The sequence below is a fragment of the Cavia porcellus genome, unplaced genomic scaffold, assembly GCF_034190915.1.
Source record: "Cavia porcellus strain 051 isolate PalLab524CR breed Dunkin Hartley unplaced genomic scaffold, mCavPor4.1 scaffold_17, whole genome shotgun sequence".
Lineage (NCBI taxonomy): Eukaryota > Metazoa > Chordata > Mammalia > Rodentia > Caviidae > Cavia > Cavia porcellus.
In genome coordinates this window covers 47,182,247-47,205,916 of record NW_026947500.1, presented here as the reverse complement: position 1 = coordinate 47,205,916, position 23,670 = coordinate 47,182,247, and the positions used below count along the sequence as shown (strand labels likewise).

At 40.9% G+C, this 23,670-nt stretch overlaps 1 long non-coding RNA gene, 1 other non-coding gene and 1 pseudogene across 2 annotated transcripts; all 3 read right to left on the bottom strand.

The window, feature by feature from the left end:
* Nucleotides 1-302: 302 nt before the first annotated feature.
* LOC134471203 (uncharacterized) lies at nucleotides 303-22,445 on the bottom strand. Its single transcript, XR_010040514.1, has 2 exons — nucleotides 22,065-22,445; nucleotides 303-1,795 (listed from the first exon to the last, which is right to left on the bottom strand). It is a non-coding gene; the product is annotated as an uncharacterized LOC134471203 (long non-coding RNA).
* Nucleotides 2,838-2,974, bottom strand: LOC111755319 (small nucleolar RNA SNORA67). Its single transcript, XR_002789883.1, has one exon. It is a non-coding gene; the product is annotated as a small nucleolar RNA SNORA67 (small nucleolar RNA).
* On the bottom strand, nucleotides 6,594-7,432 carry LOC134471202 (olfactory receptor 4C46-like; annotated as a pseudogene).
* Nucleotides 22,446-23,670: the final 1,225 nt, after the last annotated feature.

Sequence of the window (23,670 nt, the reverse complement as noted above, 5' to 3'; positions counted from 1 at the left end):
GGGAAATTGAAAGACACCTGAAGAGAGGCCTGGGAATGCACAGTGGAAGAGCTCCAGTGAGGAATTCACTGGTCCAATCCCACCAGGTGCCATGGCTTCATCTAATGATACAGATAACACTCAAGGAAAGAAAGAGCAGTCTTCTCAAATTGATTTGTGATGCTCATTTAAGTATTTTGTACCCCATCACTTCTTTTTTGAGTTCCCAAAGCAGCACCAAATTGATCATCATTATTCTAATAGTGAATTTTATGTGATAATGACCTAGTAGTGGTTTTCTCAGAAATTATTAGATTTTCAAATTTCATTAAATGACAGATTTTATTTTGGTTGGGTAAAGTATTTGGGCTTTGGGACATTGTCCTTAATAATCCTCAAATCTTAATACATGGATCTGCAGTCCCATCTGCTGCAGAGTTGTTCTAGAGTCAGGTGATGCTCATTCATTTCCTCTGTGAATCCACAAGAGCAATGCAAAGCCTGAGTCTCCTGGTGTCATCACTGCCCCCAGCCCACTCCACACCACCCTGAGTCTGTGGAGTGCTTTTCCTTCTTTTCATGATGATTCCTGCCAGTCCAGTCCAGAGTGATTCTTGATTTGCTTTATTCAGGGTCAGCAAACCATGGTTTGCAGATAATGTTTTCTTCAGCATGAACAATGCAGTGAGGAAAAGGATCTCTGCACATCCTGGACACCTCGGTCACCCCACTCTTCAGGCACAGCCATGCACAGAGACTGATCCACTGCAAGGTTGGGCAGCAGCTCAGCATCACTGGCCAAGGTCTGTCTCTGAATATACTTCCTAGCCAGCCTGCCTCTTCCCTGTGTGGGTCCTCGAGCACACACAGGGCTGCACTGCATTGACACTCATGCTCAGTCCTCTGGCCTGGCACCCACAGTCTCCTATCACACGCGTAGAGCAGAACCTTGGGGTCCCAACTGCAGACTGATGACATCATCCTTAGGGTCTTGGTGACACACCAGCATGATACAGAGCACAGTCATAACCCAGGTCTTCAGGGAAACCCAGGAACATTTTCATTCACTTTTTTCCTATTTGACAATGAGTAAGCTGAGGCCTGGGGACGGACCCTGACCTGCCAAGGCATCACACACTCAGTGACAGAGGCAGGATAGCAATCAAGTCCCTGGGCTGTCACTCCAAAAGCCCACAGCCTCCCCATAAAGTAATGCTTCAAACCTGTTCCTGGCAGCTCTCCCAGTCCAGGCCTGCGGGTCGTGGCTGGTGGCCACTGCTTGCGGCAGAGCTCCCAGCCAGAACCTCCTGAGGCTTCTCCTTCTAGGCACTGAGACTTCCTGTGACTTCCTCAGAGAAGCACTTATGGTGACACAGGATGTGGATTCAGTGGGAGCTGTAGACAGTTAAATGGAAAACACCTTTGCTTCCTCTTTCTGAATTTTGAGGTCCAAAAAAGTGTCATGGAATAGAAAAAGACCTATGGTCCTGGTTAGAATCCATCTCCCCTCTTCCCATGTAGACACAGCCTCTCCAGCATTTGTGTTGGTGGTTTTCTTGATCCTGGCCATTCTTGGAGTGAGATGGATTCTCAGTGTGGTTTTAATTTGCATTTCTCTAATGAGTAATGATGATGAACAACCTCAGAAAATGGAAAGACATCCCTTGCTCATGGATAGGAAGAATAAATATTGTAAAAATGGCCATTCTCCCAAAACTCTTATACAGATTCGATGCAATACCAATAAAAATACCATCAACATACCTCATAGATCTCGAGAAATCACTGCTAAAATTCATCTGGAGTGAGAAGATACCTAGAATAGCAAAGACAGTTCTAAGTAGCAAAGGCAAGGCAGGAGGCAATCCCTGACTGGAAGTTATACTACAAAGCACAATCCCTGACTGGAAGTTATACTACAAAGCAACTGTAGTAAAATCAACATGGTACTGGAATCAAAACAGAGCTAAAGATCAATGGGATAGATTAGAAGATACAAACACAACTACAAACACACTCAGCCACCTTATCTTTGATAAAGGAGCCAAACAGGTTCACTGGAAAAATGACAGTCTCTTTAATAAATGGTGTTGGAAAAACTGGCTGTCCATGTACTGAAAACTAAAACTAGACCCATGCCAATCAACATGTACTAAATCAAAATCTAAATGGATCAAAGATCTGAATATTAAAACAGAAGCACTAAATCCTATTGGAAGACAAATTGGGTAAAAACCTTGAAGACATAGGGGTAGGTAATTTATGAAAAAGACTCAAACCACTCGGGAAATACTTCCCAGAATCAATAACTGGGATCACCTCATATTAAAAATTTTCTGCATGTCAAAAGAAATCTCCAGCATAGTGAAAAAAACCCAAAAACTGGGAAAAAAATCTTAGTGAACTGTCCCCCAGACAAAGGACTCCTGTCTAAAACATACAAAGAATTTTAAAAAAAAATCAGACCACCAAAATTCAAAGCCCCAATCCAAAAATGGGCATCCGAGATGAATACACAGTTCTCAGATGAAGAAATACAAATGGCAAATAAATACATGAAAAAATAGATTTATTTTGATGGGGAAAAAAAGTTTATTTAAAACTGTCTTTGAGGAAGCCAGGGAGACTTTTATTCCAAATGCTGTTGCATCATGTGGACATCAATGTTGTGTGTGGTGAGATGATGAGCAAGATAAAGCAGACAAGGAGATTTTTCTGTTTTATTCCCCACATCTTTTCCATTCTCAATGCCTTTCCTCACTTATGAAAACGAAGCCAGACTTCTGCTTCCTGGGGCCAGCAGGCATGCATGAGCTTCCAGAGGCATGTGTTTCTGCTTCTGTGCATCTGGGGTGGGATGTTGATGGCACTCACCACATGAAGAAAGAAGTATTCTTTGTCCCCCCGAGATTTCACAGATGTCAGATTTTCCTCCAAGGTGCTGCTTTCATGAGAGGGATACTACTTGCCCATCGGAAAGCAAATCTCTTTGGATGAGTCCCAACTTCTAAAGGTGTGTTTTGCCCGTGTAGGCAAGGCACTTTAACTGGAGTTGGAAATGTCTTTGTCACTCACCAAGGCACATTCTTACCTCTGCTCCACCTTCTCAGATTTTGCAGTCACCCAGTGATCAGTGGTACATCCTGGATCTTACCAACACTTTGAACTTCTCATCTTTCTGTGTAAGTTATAATAACATGGGCAACTATTTCTGCCTTTCCATATCACAATGTGTGGCCTCCATGCACAGACTGGAAGTGCTGTTATCACAGAAGTGACATGTGAGGGAGCACAGTGAGGAAAACTGATTAAGGTAGGGGAAGGAAGGTAGGGCAAGGTTTCAGCAGAAGACTGGCTTCAACCTGGAGCTTGGCATCTCCAGAGTACTGACTGTATTTGGGAACTTGAACAAGTGGAACCCCTTGAAGGAAAGGGGCTGTGACACCCTCATTCTCCCATGACATTGGTTTACCTGCTGCTAGGATGCTCTTGAGGGTTAGGATAATTTGTTTAGTGAACTTCCTATTTTCTTTAATGAATTAGTGCACAGAAAAGCAGGGCTGTGAACTGATACAGGCCCAGACACAAAGGAGCAGGGGCACAGGTGCACTTGCCTAGGGAGGGGATTTGAACCACTTCGACAGGGTCCACTGCACTCTATTACATCCTCAGGTTCAAGCTGAAGCCTTTGTATTAACATTCAGATTGAAGGATCATGTTTCAGAGTGTGTCTTCTGTCCTTCATTTCACTTCTCAAACTAATGCTAGAGTTACTGTGCTAAGTCAACCTTATGACCTTACATGTGATATTTAATGCACTTACACTCTCCTCTGACATCCTGATCATCAGGTTTTAACATGATTATCACACCTTTGTAGATCTTAGCTGTTTCTGTTGCTCCAGGTTCATGTTTTACCAATTATCCTCACACTAACATAGTGTTCCAGCTTGATGCTCATTTCTTAGTCTATGCTTTGTGAAGGAACAATTCTTGTGTTTGTTTAAACGCCTCAGTGTCCCTAGACTAGTAATGGCCCTTGAGTCAAAAATCACACATGTATTAAAGCAGGAAATAAGAGCTGAATGAATATTATTTAGTGTCTATACAGAGTTTTGTAGTTTTAGAAGCAACTTTTAATGAGGAAATAGGACCGAAAACTCTCCCATCGAGTGCCCATATTTATAGAATAGTAATCCATTCCTCAAAACCTCAAAGCTCAAGTCAAAGTCCTTTTAAGACTCAAGGCAAACTCATAGCTCTGAACCTCTGTAACAACAAAAAAAGTTATGTAATCTGAAGGAACAATGGCATGGAGTAAACACTCTAATTCAAAAGGGAAAGAATAGGGAGATATAAAGAATTGAAGCAAATCAAGACTGAAACGTAACATGGCAAACGTAAAGTCCTGCAGCTCTCTATGTAGCATCCAAGGCTTATGGTAATAACAGGACTTGCAGAGCACATCTTACTGCTGGTTGCAACCCATGCGACTTCTCTCTTGAATTCCCTCGGATGATGGCCAGTTGTTTTCTCTGTAAATATTCACATTAATGGCTCTCTATCTTTGGAGTCCATTGTGTCTTTGATTTCCTTACCATAGGTTCATACACTGCCTCCTCAGAGGGCACTCTGCTGGTCTCCCGGACCTTCTGAAATCTGGATGGAGGCCCTCTGACTCATAACTCTTGCCTTCTGCATATTGGTAATATCATAATCAGCTGAGTGACACCCAGATCTGCTGTCAGCAGGAGTCACAGTCAGGTCTTTGTGGACAAGAGTGGGAGTGGACACTGGGTGCCCACGTATCTGAGCAACACGAAGGAATCCCTGGCAGCCAGTTCCTGCGGTGGCCCTTCTTAAATGGAGGTTCTGGTGAAGCTTTGATGCATTCTTTCTCTCCTCTAACAGTGGGTAGGATTTTGCTGATTTTTGAGCTGCTATCAAATCCTCTTTTTCTCATTACTGTACAAAGTACTTGATTTCTTTTTAATGGCACTAATCTCTTCAGTAACTACACTTCTTTCAGCCACAAGTTTATACAGTTTGTTTTGGGTCACTACTTAACATTTTAGTTTTGAAATTTTCTTCCCAACTCACACCATATACCTGTTTAAAGGCACCTAGCAGTCCAGGTGCCACAGCCTGAAATTTGTGTCACCTCAAAGTATCTTTACAAGATTAGTCCCTGACCTCACTGTCAATCTTCTGAAAAGTCATAGAATAGTCATAGAATACATAAAAATGTAAACATATTATTATTAATTTTATAATCATTATCTTTGGCATCATGTATCTGTCAATGGGGCTCTTGTTTTCAACTGAAATCTGCTCAACTTGACATTTATTGTTCACATTCCTAACAGCATTCTGGTTGTCTAAGCTTTGAGTAGCATCACTCATTTGGCTCCTGTTAAACCAGCTAGAGATATGCAGGCCTTCATTTCCAAAATTTTCCAAACTCATCCTGGAAACCAACTCCAAAGGCCTACAAATCACATAGTAGGTTATAATTATAGAAATAAGTACACGTCTCTGTTACTATTTCTTTAAACTACATGCCACCTTCAGTTTTAAGAGGAAGCGTTAATTTACTTCATGGTTTCAGAAGAGTCAGCTTATCTCAGGTTTGCTCCAAAGCAAAGAAACAGTGGCAGGAAGTGTGCTGGAACAGCAGGGATTAATTCCTAGCCAAAAGAAGCAGAGAGAGGAACATGAGCAGGTGAAAGGCAGCCAGACCTGTTACTGAAGGTTGGGACACGATGATCCATCAGAACACACCCAATAGTGAGCTGCCTGTGAGGCATATTCATTACTACACTTAGCTCTTTCAGGCAGGATAATATTCCTGGAAAGATGACCATAAGTTTCACATGTAAAATTGCAGGGTTTATTAATGAATATTTTTAAGTTTTATGGACAGATAATTAATTACGATATACCATGTGCCCAGAAAAATTTTTGTCTTGTAAATGGCAGTGACCATGTTAGATTATTGATTCCTTCATCACTGCCTCTAGAGATCATGGGAGTACAGAGTATGGTCTGAAAATTCAGTCATACTGTGGATTCTGACTTGACATAATGTGTATTTTAAGAACTTCTCTACTCTCAGTATTTTTATTGAATAAAAGGAGTATAACAGTAGTACTCACTTTCTTTGAGTCTTGTAGTAATTACTCCTTAATAGTAACATCTTATTAATCATTTTAAATGTTGGAAAATTATAAAAATCATAATAGAATAGCAATAATGAATACATTGAGTATTTTTATCTTTAGTTTATCATCATACAAAATGTGGACTTATAAGATTCTCCAAACAATATTAGCACATCCTTTTCAATGAATTAAGGGAAACCAGTTCTATAACCATTTACTTGATTTTTGTTAGAAGAAAAGCCTATGAATCTACCTACACAGATAAGACTAGAAAAACCAAACTGTGATTGCATGGCATTTTCCAAATATACAAAGAGTGATCCTGGCTTACACTGTCTAACATTTTTCTGCATCTTTAATGCAAAATCTATGAATGAAAATATGTTTCTACATGGTCCTTAAGTATTCCTTGGTGATAGAACTGAAAATTGTCCTTTGCACTCTTCCATCTTTAAAATCAATGTTGTGCTCCAGAGACATTTATGTCATCTGATAGAACTTTCCTAACAAAGAACCCCTGATAGCATTTTTCATCTGACAATTTTTTAAAGAATAGCTCAAAGGATTAACATGGGAGTTATCATGGGGTAGAAGACAGCAATTGCTTTGTCGATGGGTAAAGTCCTTGCAGGTCTCATGTATACAAATATGCATGACACAAAGAACAAGACAACCACCATGATGTGGGAAGCACATGTGGAGAGGGCTTTCTGCCTCTCCACCACACTCTGGGTTTTTGAGAAGAGAATGGATACATAAGAGACCAGGAAAAGCAGGACATTTAACATACAGATGAAACCACTGATGGCAGCAACAATGATCCTCAGAGTGAGGGTGTCAATGCCAATTTCAGTAGAGGGTTCAGGTCACACATAAAGTGATTGATGACATTCGGGCCACAGAAAGTAGCAAGATGAAGAGGATCAGTATGGTTGCATGAAGAAACCCTCCCACCCAGGACACTCTCCAGTTCATGATGCTTGCATAGTGCAAGGGCTTACAGATGGCCTCATAGTGATCATAGGCCATCACATTCAGCAGGATGCCTTTGGCACCTCCAAAGAAATATTCCCCTCCAAATCTGGGTCATGCATTCATTGAACAAAATGGTCTTCTTTTCATGGAGTGAATCTATAATCAGTTTCAGAGTACTGACAGAGGAGTAGCAGGTATCAATGAAAGAGAGATAGGCCAAGAAACAGTACATGGGAGACTTCTGTTCTGACAGTGATGGTGACAAGGAGGAGCACATTTCCCACCATGGAGATGATGCAGATGAGCAAAAACACAGCAAATATGATTTTCTGAATCTTTGAATTTTCTGTGATCCCAAGTAGAACAAACTCAGTCATGTTGTTTTTATTTGCCATGTAGTTAATTTTGAAATTAATTATATTACCTGAAAAATTTTAATACATTCTTTTATTTATACTAGCAGAATGCTTTTTAAGTTTTATAAAGCAGATAAATATAAAAATGTCTCAAAAAATCCAAATCTTTAACACACATGTTGGTACGACAATTTTACCAGCTTCCTATTCTTGTGGCCCTTAATTGTAGTAAATAATAAATGCTATTGAGCTGTATAACTGTACGTAGTTTTCTGATTTGGTTTTGGTTTTTGATATAAAATGAGCTGTAAATTCCTGTGCATTACTCAAGTTGTCTTCTGGATGAAGATTCTACAGAAGATATTCATAAGGAACTCATGGGGGAAAAAAAGAAACTCATGGAAACACACACAAAAAAGATGGTCAATTAAATTCACTTAATTGAGATAATTAAGAGCCCAAATTGAAGTAATACTTTTCAAACAGTGGCAGCTATGCCTAGCAAAGCAGACAGAGGAAGGATGAGATAGCCATTGATTCAAAGGACATCATTACCAACAAATGAAGCTCTATGAAAAAATAATTTTAAAAACATTTAAAGACGACATAGAATTTGAAGAAGGGCAAAACTTGGATACTACCCGGGTAAATGTCTTCCTTTCTCTTTTGTCTATCAGAGTGAGAAAGCCAGAAAGGATTTTCAGTTAGGTAGATGTGTAAAAGTTAATGTAAACAATGGCAAAGCAATTATGAGGAGAATGCACTGAAAATATAAAACAGCTACTGTAAAATAATTTGAATAATTTTCATTAAATCCAATGTATTTATAACAGTTAACATTGTAATAAAAACCTTAGTGTTTGTTTCATGGAACTTATGGTACAAAATTCTTTGCATACATGATTTCCTTTAATACTTAAGATAACCTTTGTAGTTGGTAACATTTAACTCATTATACAGATTGTTTGGACACTTATTTGCTTAATCCTCGCTAAACTATTTGGTTAACATTATCATTTTTCAGCTATCTTTAAGTTACTTTTATTTGTAAGAGAAGTACAAAGATCTCAAAGATCCCAGCTTCAGGAGAAGCAACTAATAAATAGCATAGCCAAGACTTATCAGTTTGTTCTTGTTTTATTTTTTGGACTTCACTTTCTAATTCATGTTCTTTAACATTTTTCACCCTAACCTATATGCCACATAATGTCGCATTTGAGCAAACAAAGGTAGTGCAATCTTGTTTAAAAAGAGCAAAGTGATTGTTACTATATCCATACTCTATCAATAGAAATATTGATTTTTTTAAAGACAAGTGATGAAACATTTCAATACCCAAGGATTAAGAAATGGAATCTTCCCATCCCTCAGTTCATTTTGTGAACCCAGTTTCAGCTGTGGTTCTTGGAAAACATTAGTGAAATTAATTAGTTATAATTAGTTATAATTAGTTAAAAGTGAAGAGAGTGGGGTTGGGGATTTAGCTCAGTGGCATAAGCACCTGCCTCACAAGCAGGCAGTCGTGAGTTTGATCCCTGGTACCGATAAAAACGAAAAAGACCAAAAAAAAAAAAAAAAGAGTGAGGAGAGTTGGGAGACTAAGATTAGAATTTCTGTTCTTCCATTTTGAATTTCTCTTACCTGGGTATATTTCCTGGCATTCTGTAAAACTACATCATTATGTAGAAAGTCTGATTGGCAATAGTGATTCACCCTTATTATGTACATGGATTTTTATGGGGAAACATGAAACATAGCTCAGGAAACATAATCATTTTTATACCATTAATACATTCAGCAAAGAAGCAAATTGGCACACTGAGCAATAAAACAGACAAACATTTTACTATGCCATAAACTCAGGAGAAGTCCTCACTGTCTTATATTTATAGAACCCACAGGAGTTCTTTTAGCAATTGACCTCAGAAAGAATTCTCCTCATTAGGGCTTGAATTCATAAATATTAGCATATTATATTAATAAGTTAGATATTCTTAATATAACAAGTAATAATAATAGTAGTAAAAAATAAAGAGTTCATTTTTTTAGGTGATTGGATAGATACCTAGAGGAATTTATTGCATATATATTGGTAACTATGTCAAGCATGTATACAGATATCCAAAACAATGCCATGTTAGGTATTATACATGGAAACTATTTGAAATATAATTGTTCTTCTGAGAGGCAGTTTATAATAATATATTCATATTAATATATTTCTGTTTTGTGCATTTGAGGTACATTCAAAACTTTTTATCATGCACAAGATGAGTCTTGGTGAGTAAAGTAGATTGCTCTTGACAAAATGGTGTGTCTGATTTTAGACAAGTGAATCTTACAAATTGAGTCCTGTCTTTGAGTCTTGGATTGTCCAATGTGAAATTAACTTAGTGATATTTACTAGCTTTCTTTTAAGAATTTTCAGTGTGTATGCAATATCTATGACTTCTTTGACAAATGTAATGATTACTCCACTTCAAAAATAATGTTGTGAAATAAGCAATAGCAAAGTAAAAAATTTACATTCATACTCTGGGATGATTTCAATAATGCTTGGGCATTTTAAGAAGTAATTCAATCTTTTTTTTTTTTTGTTTCTTTTTTTTTTTTTTTTTTTTTTAATTTAAGAGGAAAAAGAGAAAAACACAAAACAAAACAAAGCAGTGTAAGGTTACACATAATACAGAACTACAAAAAAAAAACAGAACAGTAAGAAATCACCTGTTAATAGATTACATAATATCATCTTGGAAATAGTTGCTCAAATCACAGTATCAAAGAATATAAAGTAGACATTCAAACGGAGAGACTGCAAACAGCTGTGTTCAATGATCCAAAAACATTAATATAGTCAGCTATTTAACATCCCTAAACACACTTGTTGTTATATCCGTTAGAGTTCTTTTTTTTTTTCCCCTCCCTCTCTTTTTTATAACAAAATTTACACATTTTGGATTTTATTACTCCTCAGTTCTCATTACTCTCTTGGGGGGGAGAGAATAAAGTCAAATATGGCAAAACAAAGCTGTAAGTCCAAACCAAGGATAGACATAGCACATGATGTAGAACAGAGTACAAGGTCATCAACAATGGTTATCAACATTGTCTCTTGTTTCCTTAAAAGGAATTGTCCATCTCATTAGATATTATAAAGCCGGACAAAACAGTGGAGAACAAGACCAATAAAACTTAGGCATTGTGAACATTACAGGACTTCCAAAGGAGACAATAGTCAAACCAGAATGGGCATCTTTGTGAATCTTATTGCCTTCAAATTAGTTGCCTATACCTTCAAACTTGCTACTATCGCACAGAATGGAACAGAGTCTAATCAGTCAAAACAAGATCTTGGGAGTATTACAGGACTTCAAAACAAGTTAATAGGAGATCAAAAAGAGTTACTACTATATATCCTAATTTTTTAAGTTTTTCCCTTAATTAAACTAAACATAAGAAATAGCTAAATAATTTTTTTAAAGAATAGTAGTTACCATAGTGTCTGTCTTTCTCCTTAAAATATTTGGATAAAACTTCATATACTATAGCTTCAAATATTTCCATATCAAAAAGCCCAGAGTAAAGCCTTTCTAATTAATAAGTGAAAATTTTATAAGGCTTCAAGGCCACATAATGGGGAATCATGATTATCACATATTTTTATATATTTGAATCATTACTTACATTAGGGAAACTATTCGGTATTCATACATGCGAGATTGATTTATTTCACTTATGAGTATGGTCTCAAGCTGCGCCCATTTATTGATAAATATCTCAATGCGATCCTTCTTTATAGCTGAATAATACTCCATTGTATAGAAATACCACAACTTTTTTATCCATTCCTCAGTTGATGGACACTTGGGTTGTTTCCAAGATCTGGCGATTACAAATTGTGCTGCTATAAACATAGGTGCACATATATCCCTGTGGTATGATGCTTTCAGTTCTTCTGGGAATATGCCTAGAAGTGGAATAGCTGGAATAAATGGGATTTCCAATCCCAACTTTTTGAGAAACCTCCAGACAGATCTCCACAAAGGCTGTACCAGTCTACACTCCCACCAACAGTGCAGGAGAGTTCCTTTTTCCCCACAGCCTCTCCAGCATTTGTTGTTGTTGGTTTTCTTGATCCTGGCCATTCTTTCAGGAGTGAGATGGTATCTCAGTGTGGTTTTAATTTGCATTTCTCTAATGACCAATGATGATGAGCATTTTTTCATGTATTTATTTGCCATTTGCATTTCTTCATCTGAGAATTGCGTATTCATCTCAGATGCCCATTTTTGGATTGGATCTTTGAATTTTGGAGGTCTGAGTTTTTTTAATTCTTTATATGTTTTAGACAAGAGTCCCTTGTCTGAGAGAGAGTTCACTAAAATCTTTTCCCAGTTTGTGGGTTTTCTTTTCACTATGCTGGAGATTTCTTTTGACATGCAAAAACTTTTTAATAAGAAGTGGTCCCAGTTATTGATTCTGGGAAGTATTTCCCGTGCAGTTTGAGTCCTATTCATGAATTCTCTACCTACTCCTATGTCTCCAAGGTTTCTACCCAATTTGTCTTCCAATAGATTTAGCGTTTCTGTTTTAATATTCAGATCTTTGACCCATTTAGATTTTAATTTAGTACATGGTGATAGACATGGGTCTAGCTTTAGTTTTTGGCAAATGGAGAGCCAGTTTTTCCAGCACCATTTATTAAAGAGACTGTCGTTCTTCCAGTGAACCTGCTTGGCTCCTTTATCGAAGATAAGGTGGTTGAGTGTGTTTGTAGTTGTGGTTGCATCTTCTAATCTATTCCATTGATCTTCAGCTCTGTTTTGATTCCAATACCATGTTGATTTTACTACTGTTGCTTTGTAGTATAATTTCAAGTCAGGGATTGTGATGCCTCCTGCTTTGTCTTTGCTGCTTAGAATTGCTTTTGCGATTCTAGGTCTCTTCTGGTTCCAGATGAAATTTAGGAGTGATTTCTCTAGATCTATAAGGTATGTTGATGGTATTTCTATTGGGATTGCATTGAATCTGTATAAGAGTTTTGGGAGAATGGCCATCTTCACAATGTTTGTTCTTCCTATCCATGAGCAAGGGATGTCTTTCCATTTTCTGAGATCATCTTCAATTTCCTTTTTCAGTGTAATATAGTTTTCACTGTATAAGTCTTTCACTTCTTTCGTAAGAGTAATTCCTAAATATTTCATTTTTTTGCTTGCTAATGTGAATAGTCCAGTTTCCCTTATTTCCCTCTCTGTGGTTTTGTTGTTTGTGTATAGGAATGCTATTGATTTCTGAGCATTGATTTTGTATCCAGCCACATTACTGAATTTATTTATTGTATCTAAGAGTCTTTCAATGGAGCTTAGGGGGTCTTCTATGTAGAGTATCATGTCATCTGCAAACAATGACAACTTAACTTCTTCTTTTCCTATCTTTACCCCTTTTATTTCTCTTTCTTGCCTAATTGCTCTGGCTAGTACTTCCAGTACTATATTAAATAGGAGTGGTGATAAAGGACATCCTTGTCTTGTGCCTGATTTTAAAGTAAAGGCTTTCAATTTTTGGCCATTTAGTATGATGCTGGCTGTTGGTTTGTCATAAATGGCCTTTATTATATTGAGGTAAAGACCATCTATTCCAATTTTCTGTAGAGTTTTTATCATGAATAAATGTTGGACCTTATCGAAGGCTTTTTCTGCATCTATAGAAATGATCATGTGATTCTTATTTTTGGCTTTATTGATATGGTGAATTACATTTATTGATTTGCGTATATTGAACCATCCTTGCATTCCTGGGATGAATCCCACTTGGTCATGGTGTATAATCTTCTTGATGATTTGCTGGATCCTATTTGCCAATATTTTATTGAGGATTTTTGCATCTGTGTTCATTAGGGAGATCGGTCTATAGTTCTCTTTTTTAGTTGGGTCTTTCTCAGGTTTTGGTACTAGAGTGATATTTGCTTCCAGGAATGACTTAGGCAGGATTGCTTCCCTTTCAATTTCATTGAATAGTTTGAGGAGTGTCGGCATTAGGTCTTCTTTGTATTTCTTGTAGAATTCTGCAGTGAATCCATCTGGGCCTGGGCTCTTCTTGGTGGGTAAGAACTTAATTACATTTTCAATTTCAGTAACCGAGATTGGGTTATTCAACAGTTTTACATCCTCTTGATCTAGCTTTGGCACTTCATATGCTTCTAGGAAACTGTCTATTTCTTCTGTGTTATCAAACTTTTGAGAGTAGAGGTTTTCAAAATAGGTGTTGATGATCTTCTGTATTTCTATTGGGTCTGTAGTGACGTCTCCTTTTTCATTTCTTATTGCATGAATTTGAGCTTTTTCTTCCCTTTTTTTAATAAGGTTGGCTAGGGGCTTATCGATTTTATTTATTCTTTCAAAGAACCAACTCTTTGATTTGTTGATCCTTTGGATTGTTTTCTTAGTCTCTATTGCATTGATTTCTGCTCTGATTTTTATAATTTCCTCTCTTCTTTTGGCTTTGGGCTTGACTTGCTCTTCCTTTTCTAGCTGTTTGAGGTGTAGCATCAAGTTATTTATTTGTATTCGTTCTGTTTTCCTGATGTGGGAACTCAGTGCAATAAATTTTCCTCTCAGAACGGCTTTCATTGTATCCCACAGATTCCGGTAAGTTGTATCTGCATTTTCATTTTCTTTTAGGTATTGTTTGATTTCTTCTTTAATTTCTTCTGTGACCCACTGATTACTCAAGAGTGTGTTATTCAGTTTCCATGTGTTTGTGGGATTTTTGCAGTATCTTTTATCATTAATTTCTAATTTCAGAGCGCTGTGATCCGATAACATGCAAGGGATGATTTCAGCTCTTTTGCACTTGTTTAAATATGTTCTATGAGCTAATATATGGTCTATTTTAGAAAATGATCCATGTACTGCTGAGAAGAATGTGTATTCTGATGTTGTTGGGTGGAACATTCTGTATATGTCTATCAAACCCATTTGTTCACAGGTATGATTCAGTTCTGTTATTTCTTTACTCATTTTCTGTCTGGTCGATCTGTCCCTTGGTGTCAATGGCGTATTAAGGTCTCCCGTTACAATTGTGTTACTGATAATTTGAGTTTTCATTTCTGTTAATATTTGTTTTATATAACTGGGCGCTCTGGAGTTTGGTGCGTATATATTTAAGATAGTTATCTCTTCCTCTTGGAGTTTTCCCCTTACGAGTATGTAGTGACCTTCTTTGTCCTTTATGGTCATTGTTGGTTTAAAGTTCACGTTGTCTGCAAACAGAATGGCTACTCCTGCCTTTTTTTGGATTCCTGCTGCATGAAGAATTGTTTTCCATCCTTTGACTTTCAGTCTGTGAGTATCCTTCTGGGTTAGATGGGTTTCCTGTAAACAGCATATGGTTGGATTTTGTTTCTTGATCCATTCTGATAGTCTGTTTCTTTTGATTGGTGCATTGAGACCATTTACATTAATGGTTATTACTGTTAAATGTTGTTTAATTGTAGGATTCTTATCTCTCTGCTGTTGCATCTTTATCTTTCTGTTCTGTTTAATTATTTGCTTTGCTTAGTGGTTTTTTCCTTTGTGTATCTAAACTGTCTTTCAATATTTTTTGCAGGGTTGGTTTGGTGTTCATGAAGTTCTTCAGCTGTTCTTTGTCATGGAAGTATCGTATTTCACCATCTATTTTAAATGATAGTTTTGCAGGATATATCAGTCTAGGTTGGAAATCATTTTGCTTTAGGATCTGGAATACTTCACTCCATGCTCTTCTTGACTTTATTGTTTGTGATGAGAAGTCTGCTGTGATTCTGATAGGTTTTCCTTTATAAGTGATCTGTCTTTTCTCTCTGACAGCTTTTAATAATCTATTCTTGTGTTGGATTTCTGGGATGGTGATTATTATATGTCTGGGTGTAGTTTTATTTTGGTTATGACTATTTGGAGTTCTATATGCTTCACTGATCCTGATGTCAGTTTCTGATCTCATGCTTGGGAAGTTTTCAGCTATTGCTTCTCTAAATATCCTCTTGATATCCTTTATGTTGTCTCCTTCTTTTTCATTAATCCCTATCATTCTTATGTTATTCTTCTTTGCATCATCTTGCAGTTGTTGAATTGTTGTTTCCTGATTCCTTGTTATTTTTAAAAGATCTTTCCTTTCCTGTTCACTTGCTGCAATCCTGTCTTCAAGGTCTGAAATTCTATCTTCACTTTCATTAAGGCGGTTTTTACAACTTTCAGTGGAGTTTTTTATTTCCTGTATATCTCTGTGCATCTGCATTATGTATTCTGTTTGTTTCTTATATTGCTCGTCTAGGGATTCTATCTTTTTGTTTAATTCCTCCAATTTTTTATCTGTGTTTTCTTTAGATGTATTTAGAATCTCTTTCATTTCTTTTATCATTTCTTCTTTTATCTGGTAAATTATTTCGAGTTTGAATTTCTTTAAAGCTTCCTGGAGTTGCTTGTCAACTTCAGTAGCTATTGTGTCTAATATATGAGGAGGATGGGATATATTTTCTTCTAAATACACTTCTCCTAGGGTTTCCTGAGATGGGCTGGAGGTTTGAGGTTGTAATTTGGTCTTTCGTTTTGTCATTTTCCTATATTTCTGTGTTTCAAGTGTTATTTGAAAGCCTCCTCAGGATCTGTTGAAAATCCCCTTCTATGTTTGCAGCTACTGAGACTCTGGCACCACTCTACCCCAGGCCATTGGGCCTGCAGAACCAATGGCCCTTCTCTGCTTGTTCAGAACTCCGCGGTTCCAGACAAGCTGGCCCTCAGGGACACTGTGCGCCCACCTGCCCCTTGGTAGATCCACAGCTCTTGGATCGCAGCCGGGTTAGGGTACTCACCACAGACCGCAGTGCCTCAGGAGCCTGTGATCCCTCCCTGCTTACAGAGATATCCACAAACCTCCAGACAAAGGAAGGGCCTCCTGCGGGCACTCCGGATCTACCCTGCTCCTCCTCTGCACGCAGATGGCTATGCGCGGCTGGGCACAGGCTGAGGTGCCTCAGGAACCCGGGACCCCTCCTCCTCCAGACAAAGGAAGGGGCCTCTGCAGGCGGCTCCGGATCCGCGCAGCTCCTCCTCCGCACACCGATGGCCAGGCGCGGCTGGGCACAGGCCAAGGTGCCTCAGGAACCCGGGACCCCTCCTCCTCCAGACAAAGGAAGGGGCCTCTGCAGGCGGCTCCGGATCCGCGCAGCTCCTCCTCCACACACCGATGGCCAGGCGCGGCTGGGTACGGGCCGAGGTGCCCCAGGAACCCGGGACCCCTCCTCCTCCAGACAAAGGAAGGGGCCTCTGCAGGCGGCTCCGGATCCGCGCAGCTCCTCCTCCGCACACCGATGGCCAGGCGCGGCTGGGTACGGGCCGAGGTGCCCCAGGAACCCGGGACCCCTCCTCCTCCAGACAAAGGAAGGGGCCTCTGCAGGCGGCTCCGGATCCGCGCAGCTCCTCCTCCGCACACCGATGGCCAGGCGCGGCTGGGTACGGGCCGAGGTGCCCCAGGAACCCGGGACCCCTCCTCCTCCAGACAAAGGAAGGGGCCTCTGCAGGCGGCTCCGGATCCGCGCAGCTCCTCCTCCGCACACCGATGGCCAGGCGCGGCTGGGTACGGGCCGAGGTGCCCCAGGAACCCGGGACCCCTCCTCCTCCAGACAAAGGAAGGGGCCTCTGCAGGCGGCTCCGGATCCGCGCAGCTCCTCCTCCGCACACCGATGGCCAGGCGCGGCTGGGTACGGGCCGAGGTGCCCCAGGAACCCGGGACCCCTCCTCCTCCAGACAAAGGAAGGGGCCTCTGCAGGCGGCTCCGGATCCGCGCAGCTCCTCCTCCGCACACCGATGGCCAGGCGCGGCTGGGTACGGGCCGAGGTGCCCCAGGAACCCGGGACCCCTCCTCCTCCAGACAAAGGAAGGGGCCTCTGCAGGCGGCTCCGGATCCGCGCAGCTCCTCCTCCGCACACCGATGGCCAGGCGCGGCTGGGTACGGGCCGAGGTGTCCCAGGAACCCGGGACCCCTCCTCCTCCAGACAAAGGAAGGGGCCTCTGCCGGCGGCTCCGGATCCGCGCAGCTCCTCCTCCGCACACCGATGGCCAGGCGCGGCTGGGTACGGGCCGAGGTGCCCCAGGAACCCGGGACCCCTCCTCCTCCAGACAAAGGAAGGGGCCTCTGCAGGCGGCTCCGGATCCGCGCAGCTCCTCCTCCGCACACCGATGGCCAGGCGCGGCTGGGTACGGGCCGAGGTGCCCCAGGAACCCGGGACCCCTCCTCCTCCAGACAAAGGAAGGGGCCTCTGCAGGCGGCTCCGGATCCGCGCAGCTCCTCCTCCGCACACCGATGGCCAGGCGCGGCTGGGTACGGGCCGAGGTGTCCCAGGAACCCGGGACCCCTCCTCCTCCAGACAAAGGAAGGGGCCTCTGCAGGCGGCTCCGGATCCGCGCAGCTCCTCCTCCGCACACCGATGGCCAGGCGCGGCTGGGTACAGGCCGCAAGTAATTCAATCTTGAAAGTGACCTCTTGGAATGAAAATTTTCTTTAAGAAAGAATTCATGTACTTGCAAAGAAATCATTAGAAAATTCTTTATCCAATACACAAGGAAGTGTCCTTGTTAGTCTAAAACTTCAAAATTTTTATCTAACAGGTTTCCAAAGAAAACCTGGTGTCCAAATTTATAATGAATTCTTCTGACACATTATAGACAAATCATCTTAATTTTGTAATTCTGGTCCTGCAGCAAAGAAGATGGAAAATTTGAAGGAAACATTTTCAAACGGTTCACTTACTCAAGTTGAATGTTGTTCTGCAGTTTTTAACTAAATCAAAAATATTTTCACCTTTCAGTGTAAAACTAAAGTGGTTTCCACAAAGATTGAGAGATCTTGACTTGCATCTATGTTATGTCTCCCAGGAATTAATTATCCTGTTTGATAAAAGGAATTTTGTTTGAAGAAACACGCTAGGGATCATGTATTCTCAAGTGAGAATTCCATTCTCTGAACTTGGAACACACACATGAAAGTCCCCTTCCTAAAGACTAACTTGGGTTAACAGGGAAGCTAAGTGCCATATGAATAACATGGTGGTGTCACTGCAGGTTTTGGAATAATGATGTTATTTTCATGGTGACACGACACAGAAGTAACTTCTTTCTGCTTACCAACAATAAAGCACTTCTGAAAACCTACTTTTGATTGTTTGGAGATCTGAAACTGTGAAGGGTTGAAATTAATGACAGCCATTTAAAAATCCTTGTCTTTGACAATTTCTTTCCTTATTTTCCACAGTGTGTTGGAAGAAGAAAGGAAGCCTTCACGTTAGTCACTCTTACGGTTTTGAGGTCTGGTCTGTAAGGAACACTGCTGGAGAGCTGCTTAAACACAAAGAAAATCCTCATCATTCTGATGTGGGTTGCTTGTTTTACTCTCATGCTGGTAAAATATTTTGATTTTGATTTGAAAGTACCTGCTAACTGATAAAATTGTGCACTTTTGCATATATTGTTGATTGTTGGTACATCATCTTTTCTGAGGCTCTATGCCTTTGATTAACTTAAAAATAGTGAGTCTCAGTTCCTTATATAAATTTAGGTGTCAGCATATGTCAGATCCATATTTCCTGTTGTGTTTATAATTTGTAAGTATGTTTATACATAATTTACTTAAAGTAAGTGCATGAAAAAATTCACTTTCAAAGCCATTTCTTAGAAATGCAATCAAATTTAAAAGTTTCTATATATCACAGCTAACATTTCATTGTTTTGGAGATACATATAAATATGTGATATTGTTACCACTATCTATGCAACAAACACATCTAATTACATACCCAGTGATGTAAAAATGAACTCTTCCTTTTACTATTATAAATATCATTATTGTTCTATTAAGAATATCTAATGCAAGATTCTCTTAACAATATTTTGTTTATCCACTACCATATTGATATATACTCAATCTGATTGTATGTGAACCTCTACAGTTTACTTGTTAAGTAGATCTAAAACTTTGTACGCTCTGACTCACATCTCACCATCCTCTTTGTCCAGGTCAAGATCATCACAATTCCACTCTCTGAGTCCGTATTTTCATCTAAGTTACATATATTCTACAAAGGGTCTCACATTATCTGGTCTTCTGTGGCTGGTCAATTTTTCTTAACATAATGTTATTCATGGTCATTTCCTGTTGCTCATGGATGAATTTTCTTCAATTTTTAAGACTAAATAATATTCCACTTATATGTTTATGTAATTTATTTTCATACATTATTTGTAATAGGACATTTAAATTTCCTCCACATTTTGGCTATTATGTAACATATATAGTTAGTCTAAGGGTAATCACTGTTGTTGCTCTAATTTTTTAACTATGTCTCCGTTAGATGTGTTCAGCATTTCTTTCATTACTTTTATCATTTCTTCATTTACTTGGGAGGTTATTTCTAACTTGAATTGCTTTAAAGCTTCCCAGAATTGCTTCTTTATTTCAGTTGCTATCATTTCAGGCATTTCATGTATATGGCTTATATTTTCTTCTATGTACATGGCTCCTAGACTTTCTTGGGATGGGTTGCAGGTTTGAGATTGCATTTGGTCTTTTGTCTTGTGATTTTCGTATATTTCTGTGTTTCAAGTGATGTTCCAAAGCTTCCCCTGGGCATGCTGGAAATCACCTTCTATCCCCTCATCTCCTGGGACTGAATGGAGGTTGCTGAGCATGGTCCAGTCAGGCCCAAAGCACCTCCCATGCCACCTCCGGTGTTCCAGAAAGCTGGGATGTTCCTAACCACTGTGGGTGATGATTCAAAGCTCTCCTCAGGCATGCACCGATGCACTGGAACTCACTTCATGTGCCCTCAGCTCCCCTGATTGAAGAAGGTTACCGTTGGGCGTGGTCTAGTGTGGTTTGCTAGGAGGTGGAGCAAAACCTCCTAAGCTTAGTCTAGTGTGGCTGGAAGCTGGGCAGGCATTTAACTACTGGGAGTGATGATCTTTTTTTTTTTTTTTTTTTTTTTTGTCTTTTCCCCTTTTATCGGTACCGGGGATCGAACTCATGACTGCCTGCTTGCAAGGCAGGTGCTTATGCCACTGAGCTAAATCCCCAGCCTCTGGGAGTGATGATCTTAAGCTCTCCCCGCACCCATGCTGGTGTGCTGGAACTCACCCCTGGAAACATGTTTTTAAAATCTATAATCAAAATAAATCTTGATTAAATGATCTGAAAATGCAAAAGAGGAGGAAAAAAGTTTGTTGAGCTCAAATAAAAAGGAACGGCTGTTTACAGAGCAAGCAAATGGACAAACATGGACAGACAATCTGTATAGTGTAAATAGACTGGACAAACAGATAACAGATATATAGACTGACAAACGTTATAAAATCATAGTACACTCAAATATATTTGGCCAATTTGAACTATAGTAGACTACTGTGAACCTGTTTGTAGATCAATAATAGAGATCTCTTGAAATAAGAATAGCAGAAAAGGAACCTAATTTATGGTTACTCTGAGATAGGTCAGAGAGGGAAAAATGGACAGGGATATGAACTAATCCCTCAGGACCAGCCTGTAGATGGCTGCTGCTAGACCACAAGAGGGCGACCATTGACCCTGTGACCAATCACAAGATGGGTGCGCACTGTCACGTTGTGGAGAGCTGCAAGATGGCAGCTGTCCTTCATGTGAGCTGCAATAAGATGGCTGCTGAGAACCATGTGGCTTGCTGAAATGCTGTAATGCACGAGACCGAGTATGGTGGGCCAGTGGGATGAGGGACAAAGAACCTCCTGATGGAATAGATGGCTCAGGTGGAGGGGATTGAGAAATAGGAGACTAGGGAGAGAAAGTAAGGGAAGGATTAGAGGCCACTGGGGCTGAGGATGACGCAAGAGGCACAAAAATCTCTGGCTGAGAAAGCTGTGGGATTTGGTCTTGGAGATACAGGGGAGGAGCTATAAAGACAGGAGCTGCATCATCTAAGGGGTCTGGTGGGGAGAGAGAGAGAGTTCCTGGTGGAGCAGAGTGAGCCAGAAGTCTTTGGGCTGTAATACAAGACAGAGTGAGAGAAAGACACGTCCTCAAAGTGAAAAGGCCTAAAAATGAAGGGTTTCTGCCAGCTTTCTGCCATTGTGACAAAAGCATAAATGAAAGATCAGTGTTTTGGTTTTCATAGCCTTCTTGAGGCCAAGAGCACCAAGGTTATGAACCAGGCACCCCAGAGGTGCGTTTTTCAGGGGACAGGAAATGGTTCCCATGCTTAAATAATAAGTGAGCTGAGAGAACAACTTCACCTCTGGACATAAGGGCTTTAGCTTTCCCCCAAGGAACGTGGAAACGTCCTGGATCACACGTATCAAAAAGTCATCACTGTTTTAAAGTGTGACAGGGAAAGACCCAACACTCATTCTCCTAGACTGTCACCTAAGAGTGTGGGGCGGGGTCCCAGGGAACAAAAATAAAAGTTTTGCCTCAGACTGTACGGCCTAAGGAGTGTGAAAACTGCTACCTCTGTCCAGGGACAGCAAGGACAGGTTTTCTGATGCAAGCTTGCTAATTTTAGAAAAGGAAACAGAAAACCCCAGACGGCAGCTTACCTGCGATGTGAGGAAGGTCGCTGTTGCATGTGGAGTAACGGTAGCAAGTAAACAGTCCTGGAGTCCTGTGGTTCACAGGGAGCTGGAACTGGGAGTGGCTCTGGAGCCAGCGCTCTGCCATCTGAGTCACGGCCCCATCATGAAACAGTTTTCTGGTGCAACAGAGAAGCAAAAGTACAAAATGAACAGGTTTATTGAGTTGAGGACGTGGGAAGGAGCACACAACCCATGGTGGCTGGGCTGTCTCCTTCGACAGAATATGGCGGTATGGGAAGTATGCAACCTTTGAGTGGGGGTGGTGCTTAGGGCGGGCATTGATGATGTAGGAGGAGCTGATTGGAGTTTTCTTCTGTGCAAACAGGAAGGGGAGTAGCAATTAAGGCTGAGGAAGAAACAGGAAGTGGTAGGCGTTCCTGCTTTGGCCTGCGCCCCGCCCCGTTAGACCACCACCATAACTGTACAGTCTTTTATATTAGGGCAAGAACCTTTGAAAAACTTAGGCGAGCACTAACACAGTTGTAACAGCCACTGAACACTCCACAGTCACAGATAGATCAATGGGACAAAAAATTAACAAGGAAATGCCAACCAAGCCAAACCCTGAACAAATGGACTTAGATCCTGCTCTCTGCTGCTGCACGTTTTTTCTTTGTGTGTGTGTGTGTGTGTGTGTGTGTGTGTGTGCGCGCGCGCGCGTGCTAGGGATCCACCTCAGGGCCTCTACTACACAGACCCCCCACAGCTCTGGGTGCAGACCTTCCAGCTTCCACCCTGGCCTTTGAGCAGCCCAGCCCAGATCCCTGACATGGACTTGCCTTAGACATTGTTATGGGTTCCAGGCTTCCAGCTGGCTTTGTGCAAGATGTTGGGGTGGGATCCAGGGCCTCAGCTGGATACTCTGGTGTATGGACAGCTGACACTGATGACCTTGCAGTGGGGCCTGAGAGGCCCAGGAACACCGCTGGAGCAGACTGGGGACACGCACACAGCTCCAGCGGGGGTGTCGAGGATGAGCAGCCCAGCAGCTGGTACTGCTGCCCAGGAGGCAAACCCTCCTCAATATTTAGGAGTGGGGGGAAACTGAGGCAGCACATGACTGTGATACTTTCCACCCCTGGGGCAGGAGGGCTAAACTGTGGGAATGCCAACCACGGGAACAACTTGTTGCTTTTACCCATGTTCCCCATTGATCTGTGTCCCTGTAGGAGTGATACTGTCAGAACCTTTTTTTCTGGTTCTGGAGATCCACCCTGGGCCTCAGCCCTGAGCTGTGCCATGTTTATTTAGAGACAGGGTCTCTCTGATTCACTAAGTTGCCCAGGCTGGGCTCCAACCTACAGTCCTCCTGCCTCAGCCTTCCAGAGTGCTGGGAGGACAGGTGTGTGCTACGAGGCCTAGCTATGTAATGTTCTTTGCTTACTAAACTCTTTTTTTTTTTTTTTCCGCTGCTGGGAATCAAACTCATGACCTCGCACTTGCCAAGCAGGCGCTTAAGCCACTGAGCTAAATCCCCAGCTCCGGCTTACTAAATTCTTATTTCACCTCCATTACATTATCATAAGAGATACGTGCAGTATATAGACTTTCATTTTATGCATTGCTTCTT